At 40.8% G+C, this 15,762-nt stretch overlaps 1 protein-coding gene across 1 annotated transcript in view; it reads left to right on the forward strand.

Annotated features, from left to right (window-relative positions):
* The window catches only part of PIGF (phosphatidylinositol glycan anchor biosynthesis class F), a 106,073-nt gene that overhangs the window by 46,061 nt on the left and 44,250 nt on the right, over window positions 1-15,762 (forward strand). The gene's annotated exons all lie outside the window — the stretch shown is intronic.

Raw genomic sequence — 15,762 nt, forward strand, 5'->3', positions numbered from 1 at the left:
TAACACAGGTGATTTGATTTCAGAGCACATGTTCCTAACCGCTGTCCATGTTCTTGTTAATTGTATCTTGTTCTGTTTCTTCTGAAAGGTCTGACAGGGCTTTTGGTTTCCACTTTACAAAGAAAGAGAAACTGAACTATATAGTTCAGGGCTACACACGAGCTTCTCCTTCTCATTCCAGGGTGACAGGTCACGTACTCTCATAGGCCAGGCACGGCTCTGAGCACTTTACATATATTTAAGTCTTGTAGTTCACGTATGGTCTTAGGAGGTAGGTACGGTCATCCGTTCCATTTTACAGATGAGGAAACTAAGGCACAGACCAGCCTGACTCTGCTGTCATATCTGTCCTCTACATGAGGCCAACTACTTCTGCTCCCAGGTCCTGAAGTGGGAGTTCTGGGCTCCCTGGCAATCCAGGGACTCAGCACACAGGTATCCTGCTGAGGGATCTACACCACCCCTTGTCCCACCTTTCCTGCCTTGGACTATGACCAAGCCTTCCACCAGACACCAGGTTTCAATAACTGTCCTGGCCTAGCTTCCATGGGTATATCAAACTCTTGAGGTCTGGCCCATTTCTCAGGTGACCAGAAATGCTCCAGCTTTTTTCCCTTAAAAAAAAAAAAATTAATGTTTATTTATTTTTGAGAGGGAGAGAGAGAGGGAGGAGGGGCAGAGAGAGAGGGAGATACAGAATCTGAAGCAGGTTCCAGGCTCCAAGCTGGGCACAAACTCACGAACTGTGAGATCATGACCTGAGCCGAAGTCGGATGCGCAACCGACAGTCACCCAGGCGCCCCCAGAAATGCCCCAGTTTTAAAGCTGAGAGTCCTGTGTTATGGGAAACCTCTCAGTTCTGGGCAAACCAGGATGGTTGGTCACCCTACACACTGCACAAGAGTTTTACTCTTGGTGCTTGTAATCTGTGCAGCTTCCTATATATCTCCAGAAAATAACTTCTCTCCAAATGATTCCTCAAGTCATCTTAATTTAGCAACAGCTGCATCACATGTTGAATCAAAAGAGCATAAGGAACGTTATTAGGGAATTTTCTTTCTGAATGGAGGAGATCCCTCAGGTTTACTTCTCTAAAACACACCAACAGAACGTAAGCCAGCAGTTTCCTCTCTGCCTTCACACATGACCCACCAAATTATCATTTTATTTTCCCTTCGCGTTTTCATTCTCCCCAAACATTTCTTCTAATGATTTCCATTCAGCCCAAAGCAAACAGCAGACTAAAAAGACATGGGGTTGGCATTAGGGAGACAGCATGAATAGAAGAAAGGACGTGGGCTTTGGAGGCAGAATGACTGAGTGTGGATCCTGTCTCTGACATGTCATTTTATATCTGTGTGGAACTTACTTAACCCTCTTAAATATCATCTGTATAAGGATAACACGAGAAGATCAGTGATGACACCTGCACCAGTGACTTGCAGGGAGTGGGAATGATGGTTGCTGAATGGTTGATGGAAGATGTCAGAGCTCAAGAATGGAGCTCCCCACGGACTGGCAGGATCCTGGTCTGAGTTGAGGCACCCAGAGAGATGCTGCTGGGTGACTGATACGTGCCTGATGTAGTCTCTTGGCCAGCTTCTTCCCTTTTTACCTTCAATGGCAGATCCATAGGGAAGTCATATTACAAACTCACAGGATCCTGTATTCTTTCTTCATACTGCTTTTCACAATCTTAATTCAAAATTTAATTTCAGTCTTCCCCATCTGACCACAAACTCCCTAAAGGAAGAGACCATGTCTGTCTTGCTCACTGTTGCACATTCAGCAGCCAAATCAGTGCCTGGCACACAGTGGCCGTTCGTTCAATAAATGCTCGTTGAAGGGAATGACCATCAAAGGTAATACAGGGGGAGACCGAATTCTGTAAGGCGGACTAGGCAGAAATACGCCACCAGATGGCGCTATTACCCCGCGTGTAAACTATCCAGCAGGCTTTCTCACGCCGCCGAGTATGGATGGCTGACTCAATTTCCAATTTGAATTGGAAGTGATTATGCCAGAGTGTAATGTCTGTCTTTTATTGAGCATCATAGTCGGCAATTTACAATACATTTTCTACAGTTCTGACAACAACCACAGGAGAGGGCATCCCATCTTATTGACGAAGAGATAAATTCCCAATGAATTTTAAGAAACTTTTCTAAAGATACATAACCTATGGGTGACAGAATAAGGCTCTGAGCCAGGGTGTGTTTGGCCTCCAAGCCTGTATTCTTTCCAGTATACCCCACTGCTTCCCCCTCCAGTGGTCTAATACAACCAGTGAACAGGCTTCCCACTGTGATAGGTGTCCAACCCCCCTTTTTTCCTCACAGCTGCTTGCTGTTTTATCACATATCCAATCAGACTCTCCACATAGCCTTTGGTTTCTAAAAGGTCAGCTTACATGACAGGCAGAATAAACTCACTGTTTCTTAGACCAAACGTTTAAGTCTTAAGCTCATTGATGGGTTAGGTACAGCATTCTAAGGAAGAAATAATCTTCAATTTATCAACCAGTCATCAATAGTTCTTCATTCAGCATCTGTGTTGCACACACAGGACTGAGCAAACCCAGGCTTACAGTCTGGTTAGGGATACAAGACGTGCACATACAGGACAGAATACACTGCCATACGCAAGGGCATCATGGAGATACATACAATAAGAACACTAGGCATTCAGAGGCCAGGATTCCTGTGACTGGGGCAAACCAGGATGGTTGGTCACCCTACACACTGCACAAGAGTTTTACTCTTGGTGTTTGTAATCTGTGCAGCTTCTTATATATCTCCAGAAAATAACTTCTCTCCAAATGATTCCTCATCTTAATTTAGCAACAGCTGCATCACATTTTAAATCAAAAGAGCATAAGGAACATTATTAGGGGATTTGCTTTCTGAATGGAGGAGATCCCTTCATATCACAGATGTGAAAGCCAGGGCTTCGTTTCACAGCAAATGCATTTCAAGAGATAGGCGGCAAGTAAACTGGTCTGTTTCTACCAAAGGTGTGCACCAAGAACCAGCAAGTTTCACACTACTTGAGAGTTTGTTAGAAATACAGAATCTCCAGGGGCGCCTGGGTGGCTCAGTTGGTCGAGTGGCTGACTTCAGCTCAGGTCATAATCTCATAGCTTGTAAGTTTGAGCCCTGCTTTGGGCTCTGTGCTGACAGCTCAGAGCCTGGATCCTGCTTCAGATCTGTGTCTCCCTCTCTCTCTGCCCCTAACCCACTTGCATTCTGTCTCTGTCTCTCTCAAAAGTAAATAAACATTTTTTTTTTAATAATAAAAAATAATTAAAAAAAAGAAAGAATCTCTGGTCTGGCTTCAGACCTCATGAACTAGAATCTGCATTTCAGTGAGGTCTCCAGATTGGGGGAGTAAGTATCTGTATTTACCTGTCCCTTTAAAATGAAGTAATACTTTGGGGTGCCTGGATGGCTCAGTCAGTCGGGTGTCCAACTTCGGCTCAGGTCATGATCTCATGGTTTGTGAGTTCGAGCCCTGTGTCGGGCTCTGTGCTGACAGCTCAGAACCTGGAGCCTGCTTCGGATTCCGTGTCCCCTTCTCTTCCCCTCCCTGCTCATGTTCTGTCTCTCTCTGTCTCAAAAATAAATAAGTCTTTTTTTTTTTTTTAATTTTTTTTTTCAACGTTTTTTATTTATTTTTTTGGGACAGAGAGAGACAGAGCATGAACGGGGGAGGGGCAGAGAGAGAGGGAGACACAGAATCGGAAACAGGCTCCAGGCTCCGAGCCATCAGCCCAGAGCCCGACGCGGGGCTCGAACTCACAGACCGCGAGATCGTGACCTGGCTGAAGTCGGACGCTTAACCGACTGTGCCACCCAGGCGCCCCAATAAATAAGTCATTTTTAAAAAATAAAACAAAATGAAGTAATACTCTAAAGCACTCTTTAATTTCACTGTTTAGTTTTAATTTTGGACTTTGATTTGCTTTTAAAATAATGGTACTAAATATTCTTAAACTTCTGCCATTCCTCTCTACAAGAACCTATGGAGATTCCTAATAGCTCAATTTTCTGTGGCCTGGTGATTTACTGACTGGAAAGAAAGTTCTTATCCAAAGCACCTTTGCATGTATTTGTGCAATGAGAATTGTTCAGGAAACTAGGCCTTGAAAAATCCTAAAGGGTATTTTTTGAATCACATCACTAAAGGAAGTTTGCCTTATGTTCAGTGTAATATTGGTACATTCTAATTCTTTGCAGATGGCTAACCTGTGTATGGTATATGATGGAACCATAATACTGGCTCGAGTCTCATCAGGTCACCCCCTGTCCCTGCCTCCCCACTGTCCTTCCACCTATCATTTGGGGTAAATGAAAGCTGATAGAATGTGGAATCCGTGATAACTCTAATGGAGACACTAGCATATTGACAATACTTGATTCACATCTCAATAAGAAGTGATGATACCCTGTGTCTAACTGTGGTCCCATTTCTCTTATTCACTTGTGGAAGTTGGGTGAGTCCATTCAGAAAGGCAGCCTGGTATAAAGAAAAGGGCACTAGACAACTACATGAGAAAACATGGGCTCTGGTCTGATATATGTTAGCTGTGTAGTGTCACTTCTCTGGGTCCCGCTTCCCCATCTCTAAACCTGGGAGGTGGAACCAGGTCATTGCCAAGATTCCTTCCTGGTTTCGCATTATATGAGCCTAGTTAACTAGGAGTCAGGGCATGGGTAGTTATTCATTAAACTCAGATTATATACTCCCAAATAGAAATGTCCCATGCCGTCTTTACTCGCAGATATAATAAAAGTTGAGCAGGCTGGTTACCATAGCAATTCACCTTCATGGAGTCATTTTATAAATTCAGTTCTGTAAAGTGACAATATTATGTACTGGCACCTGCAAAACTCCCTAATGTTTGCTTTGCTTCCATTCTTGCTCCGGGCTAGGGTGCCAAGAGCTGTCCTAATCTGGAGAAGCAATCAGAGTTCTCCAGCTGCCTTTCGGTCTGCTGGAACAGAAGGTGCTGACAGGGTGGGAGGAAAGGCAGGCCCCCTTTCAGTTTACTAATTCTGCAGCCGCCCCTTCAAAATGCCGGCAAATATTTTGCGATGTTGCAAGGTGTTACGAGAAGTGAAAAGCAAGCTGTGATTCAGCTGGTGTGAAGACTTTGCAAATAAAGAAGAGTGATCTGTTTTGCAGCAAACTATTATTTCTGCCAGAGCCCACAGACTGGAATACTGAAAGAGGTATTTCTACAAGGCACTGCCATCATACATATTGGGTTTTCCAGATAAGACCAATTTCAAATGTATTGATTCAGCAGGTCCCAACCTGGGGACTGCAGACCCCTGGGAGCCGAGGAATTACCTCAAGGGATCTGCACACCCATGTGCATGTTTTGTCTGTAGATGAATGAAAAATCTGCCCGTCCACATGGATTACCATCTCAAATATGCATAAATATTATAATTAATAAATTAACTTACATTAGTAAATATATCTTTGCCTTTTGTTCTGTAGTTTCTTAATCAACTGACACTGAAAGTAGTTTCATGCTTAACTTTAAGAAAAAAATTTTTCTTGGTGTTGCCATACAGCCTTCACACTAGTCAGATTATTTGATTTGAATCTGAACATACCTTCTCTATTCCCAGACCCCATAAAGCCGTCTGTGATTGCGCCATCTCCCGGAGGTGAGCCCGCGGAGTAGCTGCACAGGATCCAGCCACATCTCTCGGCTCTTGGTATTTGCCCAGGAATTTACTTCATCCCCCAGGCTCAGGGAACTCATTTCTAATCTCCTTAGCTTTTCTTCCAAATATTTTGTCTATGCTGCTAGGTCTTTCTTCTTTCTCCTAAGCAGCTTCTGGAACCAAAATCCAGGAAGACACTCTTCTTTCTCTGCCTCTTGCTATCACGTCCCTGCTCTGCGATAAGAAGCTTGAACAAGGCCAGTGGCCTGAATGAGGGGAAGGAAGGAGGAGAGTAAATATGGGGGACAGGGATCCACTGATATTATGCTGCCACATTAATATGGCTTTCATGGGTCCAGGGCCTGCAAGAGAGTAAGTCAGCCCCAAATGAAACCAGACACCGAGCAAAAAGTGAACTTTGATAGAACAGTTAAAATAAAACTTCCAGTACCAGAGCAGTTTTCCTATAGGCTCTTCACATTTTCTGCAGGGTGGTATCCAGAGCTAAGCAACTTTTAGACACGACACTGAGAATAAAAGGATCTTCTCAAGGATGGGGTGAACGATGAGCTCCACAGTGGAACATGGAGGCCTTTTGGCCAGACTGGGGTGTCGGGAGAGGTGATGGGAAGAAAGGGGCAGTAGCTGCACACCTTGAGGCTCTCTCACTTACAGTCTCTCTAGAACCTTCCTGCCTCTAACTTGGTGTTCCTGCTCCAAGCAGATCTGAAGTCCCCTCATCCACTCAAAACCATTGACTTCCTATTCTGGGCTGCATATTGGGGAACAGGTAGTCCTATTTCGGTCTTGGCAAGTGTATCTAAGTCTCCTGTTGAATAAGCTTCTTTGGACTTAAGGATTTTACAGTTTAGATGGGGGAGGGAGTTGCCCTTGGGAAGACATGTGAAAGAGTGGTCTCCTGCTGAGGTGTCCGAGAAGGCTTCTGAGTTGGGCAGGAAGGGATAAGGTGGGAGGAGTCCCCAGGGCTCTGGGGACAGGGCAAGCTCTGACAGGACTGGCCGCAGGCTAGCTGCCACTTACTTGGTTGGAGGCTGATCTGGCCCAGAAACAGCCCCAAATTTCCAGAAGCAGTGATGGCTATACATTTCAAATTTGATCATTATGAACACACATGTTGCTCATTCGAAAGAGCTAACTGCTGCATGATTCGGCAGGGAGATTGTATTTCTCTGTTTCTCAACTTGAGCTGTTTGAATCAGGAGCCTAGGGGAGGAACACGGAGGTGGAGGATCCTTCACAATGTGAAAGCAACAAACTCTCTCCCCCTCTCCTCTTGGAGAGAGAGTGGCAGCTGACTTTAAAGAGCCTGTATTGCAGGCAAAGAGGAGTTTGTTGGCAAACCATGTAGGAGGCACCGGAGTGATAAATCAGAGCTTTTGCGGCAATGTATTTTTATCACTGACTGCTTGGCTAAGGCTCGTTTGTTCCAAGTGGGCTGCCTTAGCTAAGTATGCTCAGTATGGAGCGAGCTCCTTGAGAACACAGGTTTGTTCAAGCAATCCACAAAGATCCCAGGTTAACATTTATTTTACTAAAGGAGGATAGTGTGAGAAGGTAGGAGGCTCTTTGGCCCACTAACTCATGAAATAGGATTATGTTTCTCCAGCTGTGAAGAGTGAAAGTTAATATCCTGTTTGAGGAACCTCAACCATGTCACCTAAAGGCCAATTCCATGTTATGGAAACAAATGAAAAGACTCATTTGGAGAAAGTCCTCAACATTCCAGAGCACACAGGAAATAATTACAGAGTATTATTTTTGAGTGAATGTAGCAAGAAAATATAATCCTTGGGTAAATAACCAGAACGGACTAAAGACATATCCATTAAACTGTAAACAATGATCTAGATCAAATTACTTGTTTAGCTCATAAACATACAATAATAGGTGCTTTTGCTTATGTCAATAAGATAATCTTTAGAGATGTATGAGTGACTTCTGGCCTGAAATGTAGTTCATAAAGTGATTATGGAATTACGAAACAATAAAAATGGCCTGGGAAAACATGCTAGGACTACTTTGCAGCCACTAATCTTTTACATTGACCCAAGGTTTTTTTTAAAAAAATGCCAGTCATTTCTAGAACTATCTAGAACAGGGCTCAGCAGACTTTTTCTTAAAGGGCCAGGCAGTAAATATTTTAGGCTTTGCCACTCTGCCATTGTACACAAAAGTGACCCCAGACAATCTGTTCATGAATGGCTATGCTGTTCCAATAAAACTTTCTATACAAAAACAGGTGACTGGCCTGTGGGCCATAGTTTGCTGACCCTTGATCCTGAACAACTACAGAACATCACTGAACATCACTGTGTAACCACTCTGTCCCCTACCTAGCCTCTGTCACAGTTGGCCACTTGGGTATGTACAACTTGTGCCTTGAGTCGTGCCCTAATTCTCTTTCATGCATTTGAACTGAGACTAGAGGGAAGGTGCAGTTGGTGGCAGAGATGTAACCAGAAAGGTTATATGGGCCTCAGGGGTTGGAAGGGCCCCATGTGGGCCTTGTATAGGACGTGTTAACTGAAAAAGCAGAAGTAAAACAGAGAAAGGGTTTCAGTTTCTTTTCAGTTCCGTGATCTATGAAGACTGACCGTTCATTAGGAATCCTTATATTCTAGTGAGACCACTTTGTGGACTTATAATAGCCTCTCTTACCCTTTTCTTGAGTTGTGTTCATCAGGTCTTTTCTCAGTAACTAAATCACATGGTGCTGTAGGAGGTACGTTTCTTGCCACAACCAAAACTGTATTTAATGCATTTTAGATCTGCCATCCATGAATATAAGATCTGTGATCTACTTAATTTCTATACCAGCTGCCAGTAACAAATCCAATCAAATTCTCCTGATCAATGACTTTTCAATCTATCCTTTCTGTTCCCATCCCTCCACTATGGCCTAGTACCTTATCACTCCTATCTGGATTTCAGCCAGTCTCCTAGAAAGCTCCTTTGCCTCTGTTCATTCCCTATTCTTAGCCATCTGTTGTCAGAGCTGTTAGAGTAATTTTTACAAACCTACTTTCATCAATCACTTAGACTAAAAGTCTATAACCCTTCCCTATTGCCTCCTGGATACAGTCTGATCTCTTCAAATCAGTACCGTAGGTTTCATAATCTGGTCCCACCTTATCTATTTATTAGATTCATGTCTCCCATGACTCTTCAACGTGAATGTCAATTTCAGCCAGGTTCACCTCCCACATCCTCCGTTAATCTCACTCTTCATTCCCACTTCTTTGTCTTTGCTTATTTTTGTCCCCACCACTTCTCCTATAAATTAGAATATCTCCTCCATGTATCAAAATCTAATTATGTTAAAGAGAAGGGGTGGGAAGGAAATGAAGGCTGTATCTGTCCTCCTCTACCTGACAGCCCACATTCCAAAGTAATAGTTAATGTCTGGTGACCATGAGAAACATGATGAAACTATCAAAAGTGTATGAAATTGAAGCTTTTGGATAAGGATGACATAATGAAACACACATCTGAATTTTATCGTTTTGAACCTCCCCACATAAAACTACATTAAAGGTATTTTGGCGGTGGCATAAATCCCAGGAATAAAGAGTGAAAGAAGACACCAAAGGAACTAAATTTGAGAGGGTACAAAGTGGACAAATGGTAATGGATTTGGCAGACTTGAAAGACCACACTGTAAACTGACAGTAAGTAAAGATAAAAACAAATTTCAATATGCACTCCAGAATACTCAAGACTCAAGGATGAATGGCACCTCTGAAAGTGGAGTGAATTGGGATGTTGAACTAAGGAAGACTAGTTGAATGAAAGCTGAGCATCAGGACAGTTCTTGGATCTCCCAGCCCCCTACTCCATAACACTGGCTGATTGCCCCTCCCACGATCTGGCCAAAGTCTAGTGGTTTAGGTTCCAGAGATGGGAAAACAGATGGTTTCTAAATGAAGGAACACCAGGCACAGCTGAGGGTGGGTGGAGAGTATTTAAAACAGGAGAGTAAGTGAATGCATGTATATTGACGGCTCCCAGCTCTTTCCTTCCACTCTATCCTTCAGGCAAGGGAAACTGAAGGACAATTCTGTGGAGAATATGACCATCTCAAGAGGAAATATCTAAAGATACTAGCTTTAAGAGTCCCCTCACAAACAGCCCAGATAGGTCACCTTACATTAGTGATTCTCAACTAGAGACATATGGCAATGTCTGGAAACATTTTTGATTGTCACAAACCTTGTGGCGGGGGTGCTATGGCATCTAGTGGGTGGAGGCCAGGGATGTTGCTAAGGATCCTACAATTCACAATAAAGCCTCCCACAACAAAAAATTATCCAGTACAATATGTCAGTGGTGTCACTGTTGATAAACTGTACCTTACATGGAATTCAGAGTCAACTTGCCCACCAACACAAGCAATGTTTCCAAAAAGTCTCCTACTCTATTAAGAGTGAGCAGAAAACAAAAATGACCAGACAACTCAGGAAAACTTCTAACAAGGAAGACAGAAATCTAAATGAACAGATAAAAGCAACTGGAAAAAGGAAAAAGAAACTCTGCAGGAAGAAAACTCTAAAAAACAACATCTGACTTTCACTTACAACCATGATTAGTGGGAACCAGATTTACCTTCCTGGTCTAAACAACTAGAAAACTGGACAAGAATTAGAAAACTGTTTTCTGATGTTGGAAACAGGCAGCTCAGGACTTCCTAGATTTGACTTTTTTTTTTTTTAAGTTTTTTATTTTAATTCAAGTAGAGTTACCATACAGTGTTATATTAGTTTTAGGTGTACAATACAGTGATTTAACAATTCTGTACATTACTCAGTGTTCGTCATGATAAGCGTACTCTTTTTGGATTTGACTTGAGTATAGGGATCCAGGTTGAATTTACTGAAGAATTTCCCCACTGATTTATAATGCCACCTTTTACACATATGGATTCATCTATTCCTGGTCTCTCTGTTTGTCTTTGTGCTGGTGCCATACTGTATTAATTCTTCACAATGTTGTTGGAAACTCAAATCCATCTGTTTGATCTTTAAATTGCTAAAACTGCCAATCTTTTAGCAAAAAAGATTTTAAAAAATTAAAAACCAAGAACACTATTGCCATCTGGTGGAGAGACCTACTATTACCACATCTAAAATGAGACCCTTTGTGACTCACCTCCTCATTCCCCCATACAGTTAACAAGTCTTGAAAAATCTTCCTTTATCAGGTTTTCAAATCTTTCCCTTCACTTCCATTCCCCTAGTACCACCTAGTCTACTTCCTAATTGGTTAGAGTTGTTGCTTTTGAACCATCCCCTCTCTTTAGTTGCTACTCTTTCAAGATTTTCCTTGTTCCTATTGTCACACCTCACAATTTCACATTAATTCGATGGGTTACCATGTTCTTCCTAATGAGAAAACATTTTGGAACCAATAACAGCATTCTGCCTACAGACAAACAGAGAGAACAAAGTAGAGGCTCAATAAACTTCAGCTGAACTGAAAAAGTTATTTAGTACTATTTGCTTATTTGCCAAATTTATCTGGGAGGTAGCGTATGCACGTAAGTTTCCAACCTTTTTTTCTTCTGTAATACCAGACTCATGAATGACATTCACATGTGTAAATTTTCTGTGGGCTTGCTAAAAAATTATTTTATTTATAAAATATATGACCAATATAAAAAAAATTCAGAGCTCTGCAAATGAATGACTCTATGGATGATGTTGGAAGCCAGGGTTCTCACTGTGGAAGAATATACAAATACAGACTGAAGAAAGACAAAAAAGAACCCTGTAGGGCTGAACTGGAATTGGAGGTATCAGTAAAACTTGTGGTTTCTAATATTTGTATTTCTTAGCTTTTTCTGTTGAAGGGGCCGAGGCGCAATGGCAACCCAGCAGGTATCTTAGTATTCAAACACCATTCTCCACTAAAAGAAACTAGGGATCTTTGGAGAAGTGGCTGATTCCAGGGCTGGGTAGGAAAAATATAAAGTAAACTTGAAACATCTTGTGCTAGAAAGTAAGGAATTCTTCAAAAAATGATGAGAACATGTCTAAAAGACCCAGGAACCACCTTGAAAGGTCTCCCACTGGCCAAATCTGAGACCTCTTGACATCAAAACAAGTGAGAGCAACAGACCTGAATAAAATAGCAATCCATGAATTCCTCCTAAGCTGGAAAAAGAGAAAGCTTTTCCTTACAGCAGAATACCAACTAATGAATGTAAAAAGAATGATAGAATTGGAAAGCCATTTGGCAACTCTCAGGGTAACAATTAATTCAGCCAAAAAACAACACGGGATTCTAAAATTAGTGTAAGCTTGCTGAGAAACAGAATATTTACATTCTCAAAGTATCTCCCAACAAAAATGCTTAACGTAATAGAAAAAATAGGAACTTTACAGTGAAGAAATCTAACAGAGACCACCTAAAACAAGTCATTCAAATTAACTCCTTGTAAGGGACAAATGACACCATAAAATATACTGAAAAGGATGTAGCATCACTTCTATGATATTCTTGCCAACAATGCAGAAGCTCAATCTACTTGTGAAAAAACATCAGAAATACTCAGATTAAGGGAGGTTTTGTAAAATAACTGACTTGTTTCATGACCTTGAGGTTTTTGAAAGACAAATTCAAGAATTGTTCTAGATTAAAGGAGACTAGAAACATGGCAACTAAATACAAAATGTTATCCTGATTTGGACCCTGAACTAGTTTTTTTGTTTTAACAAAGGCCATTACTGGAACAACTAGTGAAATACGGAAAAATATTAGGTAACAGTATTAATGTTAATTTTCTGGTTTTGATCATTATGATATGGTTATGTAAGAAAATATCCTCATTCTTAGAAAATACACACTTAAGTATTTGTGGTAAAAAGGCATCATATCTGTAACTAACACTCCAATGGTCAGAAAAAAAGCATTTATTCTATACAAATATCTATACTGATAAAGGGAAATCTTTTCTTTAGTGTAGAATGATTAGTTAATACAGAAAGAATGATGTAGTTAGAAAAATCAGTTTTGGGGGCGCCTGGGTGGCTCAGTCAGTTGAGTATCCAACTCTTGGTTCTGGCTCAGGTCATGACCCCACATCAGGCTCCACACTCAGTGTAAAATTCTCTCTCTCCCCCTCTGCCACTCTCCCCCATTCACTCTCTTAAAAAAAATAGAAAAATCACAGTTTTATACACATCACAGTAAAAAATGTTTTCGGATAAGAATCATCAAAGGATGCTATATCTACAAGAGGCAGGTATGATGAGAAATAGAATATCAACATGGTCTCAAAAGTTTCTTGGGGTGCCTGCATGGCTCAGTCGGTTAAACATCTGACTCTCGATTTCAGCTCAGGTCATGATCTCACGGTTCATGAGACTGAACCCCAGTAAGGCAGAGCGTGCTTGGGATTCTCTCTCTCCGTTTCTCTCTGCCCCTCCCCCTGCTCAAAATAAATAAATAAACTTGAAAAAAAAATTTCTCCTCACAAATTATCAACTAAGTGCAAAAGGAAAAATAGTAACTATACAGTGGAGAAAATGGGTGACATCTTACCCAAGTGATCAAAATGGACACCAATATGGGCAAAGGGATATTTTGTGAGTCTGGATGTGACACTGGGAGGACACATCACTCATAGTATTTCAGCTCACACTGCGTAACCCACATTTAACACAAGGAAACATAAAAAAAAATCCAAACTGAAGGATAATCTATACTTTAACTGTCCTGTATTCGTCAGTGTATTGACACTTGTAGTACCAAAGACAAAAGCTACTGAACTGTTCCAAATGACAGAATCATGATAATCTAACATATGATCCTGAACTAGATTCTGAAGCTGCAAAAAAAATATCAGTGGAGCAACTGAAAGTGAGATAGGGGCTGTAGATTAAATGAAAGCATCCTATCAATGTTAAATTCCTGAATTTGATAACTGTACTTAGTATGTTTGTTCTTATGAAGTGCATATGTAACATTAAAGGTGAAAAGGTATGTCTGCAATGTATTCTCGAATTGGCCAAGAAAAAAAAATATAACAAGAGATAGAAAATGGTAAACCGAACACGAGAAACATTAAAAATGAAGTCAAATGGAGAACATATGCTTTTTCTTCTTAAAATTCTCAGAACATATACCTATATGTGCATGTAAATATATATATTTCTAGGATATATAACTAGAAGTCTCTTGTTCCCCCATGTAAGGGAAGTAGAAACTAAAATGTGGTAGGTAGTTGCCATTAGGGTAAAAGGGTTAAGTCTCTCTTTTCTCAACCTTCTGTGCCACTCCACAGAGAAAACAGTACTAATTGCTCTCAGATGTTTTTGGTATGTGCACACAAGCTTATGGACATGTGTAATTCTTCACATCACTTTTTCATTTCACATTCATATTCTATGAATGAATGTACATAAAGGTATTCTATTGGTATTTAAGCTATTTCTACTATGCATATTTTAAATACAATCTGAGATTTAAGAAATACATTATTTCATCATTTTTACATTTACTTTGATAAAAGCTGTTTGGCCTTAATTCTGTCATCTTGTAGTTTGTTTTTATGCCTTATTTTTTTTTAATGTTTATTTATTTTTGACAGAGAGAGAGAGAGACAGACCGGGAGCGGGGGAGGGGCAGAGAGAGAGGGAGACACAGAATCCGAAGCAGGCTCCAGGCTCTGAGCTGTCAGCACAGCCTGACGCAGGGCTCAAACTCACAGACCATGAGATCGGGACCTGAGCCAAAATCAGATGTTCAACCGACTGAGCCACCCAGGCGCCTCTTTTTATGCCTTATTTAAAAAAATATTTTAAAATATTTTTATTTAAATTTTTTTTTAAATGTTTTATTTTTGAGAAAGAGAATGCAAGTGGGGCAGGGGCAGAGAGAGAGGAAGACAGAGGATCTGAAGAAGGCTCTGTGCTGACAGCAGAGAGCCTTATATGGGGCTCGAACTCACGGACTATGAGATCATGACCTGAGCCTTAGTCAGACACTCAATGGACTGAGCCACCCAGTCTCCTCTAAAAAATAGTTTATGCTCATGTTTTGTTTTGGGATTTTCCTTCTCACTTAAAACTTTTATTCAATTAAAAAATATATATATTTACTTTGAGGGTAGGGAGGGACAGAGAGAGGAAAGAGAGAATCCTAAGCAGGCTTCATGCTCTCAGCACAGAGGCTGATGTGGGGCTCAATCTTATGAATCCTGAGATCATGACCTGAGCTGAAACCAAGTTAGGACACTTAACCAACTGAGCCATCCAGGTGCCCCAACATTTATTCAACTTATGGCAGTCATATTATTATTTCAACAATATGAAGACTTATAATACTTATCATCTATTCTGAGGTGTAACATTAACAAAAATCTTCATAGAAGAACCTGAGTCTGGCCAGTAGGTCATTTATGGAAGGAAGTTATGCAAGACACGAATGTGAAATGTGAGTTGTGGAAGTCAAGATCCCAGCTGATACCTGAGAAATGTACTTTCCCAAAGTCGACCAACCCAATTTTTAACGGATCTGGGCTGCTCTTTAACTTGATCCTATTATGGGCCCCTTGTGTTGATTTAATGAAAAATCCCTAATTGATTAAAATGTGAGAAGATATTTCTTGCTCTCAGAGCTTTTTTATTATATTTTGTATCACCTTTGTGATCTTTCGGGATAACAACATATCCTAGAAAAACACTGTGTTAAAAACCTTACAGATAAATTAAATGGTTAAAATTTTAAATATTTTCCGCAATAATTTTAAAGCAAATAGAAATGTAGTATCTACACCATGTGTATCATGTTCTCTCTCCTACATATTTTATAGTGATATTTATGTTCACATACTGCACTTGGCGCTAGGGAGTATGATTTTGGTTTCCCACAGAAGGCTGCAGGCTTCAAAAGCAGAAGTCCAAAACCTTTGAAGGCAGCATAAGAAAAATCTTTGTCTGAACCTCAACGTAGTCTTTTAGCAGTCTATGTTATATATAAAAAAAGAGTCAAAATGTTGGTTTTGTTCTATTTATTTTTGGGGGTGGGGAGAGAAGGAAAAAATTGGTTTTTGCTTCAAGGAGCC

Source organism: Panthera onca, chromosome A3 (assembly GCF_046562875.1).
Source record: "Panthera onca isolate mPanOnc1 chromosome A3, mPanOnc1 haplotype 2, whole genome shotgun sequence".
In the NCBI taxonomy this organism is placed as follows: Eukaryota; Metazoa; Chordata; class Mammalia; order Carnivora; family Felidae; genus Panthera; species Panthera onca.